Source organism: Crassostrea angulata, chromosome 1 (genome assembly GCF_025612915.1).
Source record: "Crassostrea angulata isolate pt1a10 chromosome 1, ASM2561291v2, whole genome shotgun sequence".
Lineage (NCBI taxonomy): Eukaryota > Metazoa > Mollusca > Bivalvia > Ostreida > Ostreidae > Magallana > Magallana angulata.
Window position 1 is genome coordinate 14160193 of NC_069111.1, and position 3813 is coordinate 14164005.

The following is a 3813-nucleotide window of genomic DNA, read 5'->3' on the forward strand; positions in this document are numbered from 1 at the left end:
ATACGAGAAAAATATCTAAATACAGTGAGATGTTTCGCTCCGAGGCAGGTGCGAAACATCTCAGGGCGAAACAGAATAGGTGCAAACCATCCCGGATTCCAATAATCGATGACGTATATTGCTACCCAAAAAACGCCACCTGGCGTTTATTTGTGCGTCCGCTTGTTTCATGTTGATGTATGTTCGTTTTACATTTATGTCTGTTGGTTTTACTTTTTGTGTTTGATTTGTATTTAAATACCTTTGGTTGATTTTTATGTACATTTATTTTGCAAAGAAGACTGTTGGTTTTGCATTTATGGTCATTGATAATATTATTTTAGATTGTTGAATTTAGTTTATCGTTGATTTTGTAAAAATGTATTTTTTGCCCTTTCCGCTGCCCATAGTATTTTAGGTGTTGAGGGTGTTTATTTACATGTTTTTTTCTTCTTCATTTTTTGTGTATTTATTTACATATATAATTATTCATTTTTGACAAATAAATGAAAACACCAAGGCAATCAAATCTATGAACAAATATTTGTTTCCGCCTTAATTGAAGTAATAAACAATATCATAATTGCTTATTGTCGATTTAAAGATAACTGGTTTGACCACTGTCTGTCTGCGTGTAATTACTGCGACTACAATGGACGTGAACTCGTGCTTTACCGTTTGTTGCAAAGAGAAATACACTTAACAACTGACATAAACTTTGGAGGAAAGGGTAAAGGAATAGCGGACTTAAAATTGAAGCGATGAAATCACAAACTTATAAGACTTTTAAAAATTAGAAATTGACAGAAAAAAGTAAAAACATATATCTTAAGCATTTGAAATTTAAATTTTTCAGTTTCTTTTAAAAAATATTTGTTTCGTAGCAACATAATTGCAAAAGTTAAGTTTGTATGGTTGTATTATCTCGTGTATAAGTTTATATCACTGGGTAGGACGCGATGGGCAATTTTTTTTAGCAATACATAAAATTGATTCCAGGTAGAATATCTCGTAAAACTGATTATTGACCAGCTAAACGGTTTTATAGGTCAGGGTTTGGTTTTATGAATACTTGATCAAAGTATGGTTGAATTTAAAAAATTTATAGAGGAAATTCGGACTTATCAAATTCCTACTATGAGCTTAAAACAATTCATTAAAATATGAATTTAGTAAAACTATTCGTATTTTATCATTTTCTAACAATTTATAACAATTTATAACTAACTATGTTGTCTAGAATGATCACAATCTTCAATAAAAAAAACCGCACCATACTGAGGTTAAAATACTTAACTCATATTTTTATTTGACTCATAGTCCTGACATTGAATTTTTCAAACAATGCCTCGGTAGAACCATTAAACAAATTACCGCCACCCAATCCCTGCTCGGTGAGGGTTTTGAGTCAAAGGACTCTTAGACTGTGTTTCTTTTAAGGCCCGGATGGTCATCAAATTAGCCATCAGATTTACCCAAAATTTTAAGATATGGTTTCTATAACTATAAAGTACTATTTAAAAAAGGGAATATTCCAGTTAATTTACCTTTAAATTCTTTGTATTTTTCTACATTGCTATATTAAGCTCTTCTTTAAAAGAGATCAATTCTGCCTAAAAGTGCCTAAATAATTAAAAAGGAACGCTTTGTTTTTTAATATAATTTCATGAATCGTGACAAATTAACATTCATTATGCAAAAGCGATACGTTTCTCGTGTAATGATCAAATCAACTTTAAACAAAAACAAACAATAAAAAGCTTGTAAAATCAATTTGAAGAGTACCAGAAACTCTGTGCTACGGACCGTACAGTGTGAACAAGTTCAAACGTCTCTATTCTCTGGCGATTGTTGTGTGCAGACTCGCTCTTCGAGAAACGCACCAAATCAAACCAAACTATTTCATTTTACTGGAGATTAACATAATAAAATATCAGAAATATTCATCCCTGAATGATTTGAAAAGGGTTCACAATTTTGTAACTGAAAAAAAGATAAACGAAAAATTAGTATCATCCTCCGATCAATTCCTTTTTTTTTAATAAATAAATGCTGTTGTTACTGTTCACTTTGTTATATATGTTCATATAAGCAATGTCAGGCGAATTAATATCTCATAGCTCCAAATACGAAGATTTTTTATCCTCAATCCTCAGATTTATATTCATATTAGTGCATTTTTTCTAATTGATATAATGAAATATGCCTTTCATTCTGATTATTTCAGTTTGTTTCATCTCTTTTCTTTTTAAGGGACATTCTTTGAGGCTATCAACATATATAGCTAAAATGTTATTTTCCAAAAAGAAAAACCGGGGCACTATACTGTTCTTGCCAAACAAAAATTTAGTTAAGAAAATACAAGCTGAAGCAATTTGCAACTTCCCTTTCTGGTGCTACATTTGTATCCCGTGAGTCGTAAAAATACTTATTAAGAATGAGATATCTATATATTTATCTTTAATTTTTAAATGAATATATTTGACATCTCATAAAAACAGACCATTTTTTAAAAAGAGAAGGAAAAGAAAATACCAACAAAATCCAACCTAAGTTTACACAAAGCAGATTTAATCTTTTGTTTTGTATACAATGCACCGACATTTCTACAAAAAGTAGATCAAATGCGATAAAACATTGGCCTTCTTGTAAGATACAACAAGTTAAATATTTGAATAACAGTTGTAAATAATAGGGTTACAACTTGAAATATCTACCTTGTGCAAACTTTTATGAAAGCATTTGTAAAACTATGTCTCGCACTTGTATAGTAATGTGACGAAAATTGTGAATAAATAGTGAATGAATTTTGATTCATTAGAATTAAATGTAAAATGAAATTAATTTTTTTGGTCATGGAAAGGTTAGGGTGCAAATATCTAAAAAGAGTCCTAGGAATTTGTGTGCGACACGGAATAATAAACATGCGGTTGGCCATTATCGAATTTATTGTATGATTGAGTGAACGACTACAACCACGCCTTATTGAAGATTATCATTTTACATCATTTTTATTTTGTTATTACCTCATAAAGAGTCTTATCACCATTATGTCGTCATTATTGAACAAGAATTGATGAGGTCAATCGAGATGGATTTAATTTTGTTTTGTTAGTAGTGTAAAATCTAGATCATACGTTTTGATTCAGCTGTTGCGCTATATGAAACCACGTGACCTTTATCTGTTCCAACCCAATTTGCTCCAAAGCGCATTGCACTCCCCGGCATCCAATGGAATCCCTTGTGGCTGTTTTGTCCTACATTTTTTTCTAATTAAGAAGACTCAATGGAATCTTCAATATCCGAAACGGCTTTTTTAAGCTGTCCCCTTTCGTCGTCGTCGTGAGTTTTATCGCCTTTTACGACACTGCAAAAAACTATTGCTTCGTCTTTGTCTATCTAGAAATTGTTTTCTGCGGTTCTCAGTAATCGTTTTGCGCTAACTAGGTTAAAATTAATCAATTTTAAGTTTTTTGGGAATAAAATATAATGCTAGCAGCAATTGCAGCAAACATACATTAAAAAACCATGATGGATATTGATAGACTAGTAAGGATACGTTTAGTGATTATAATAAATACACCTTCCTTTTCATCAATAGTCAATTATTTTTCCTTCAATGTTTGTGTTCAAATATGCACAAAAAGTAGCGTTCAATGTTTGAAAATGTAAACGGATGTTAATTACACCCGACCCAAGTATTAAATCATCAACAGACGAAAACATAATGGTTATTTTCGTAGTTTATTTCTCATGAGAACAGGACTTTTAATTATAATGAGCGTTAATTACACTTTGGTGCATTGTAGTTACTCTGGCCTCCTCCCTTTCTCT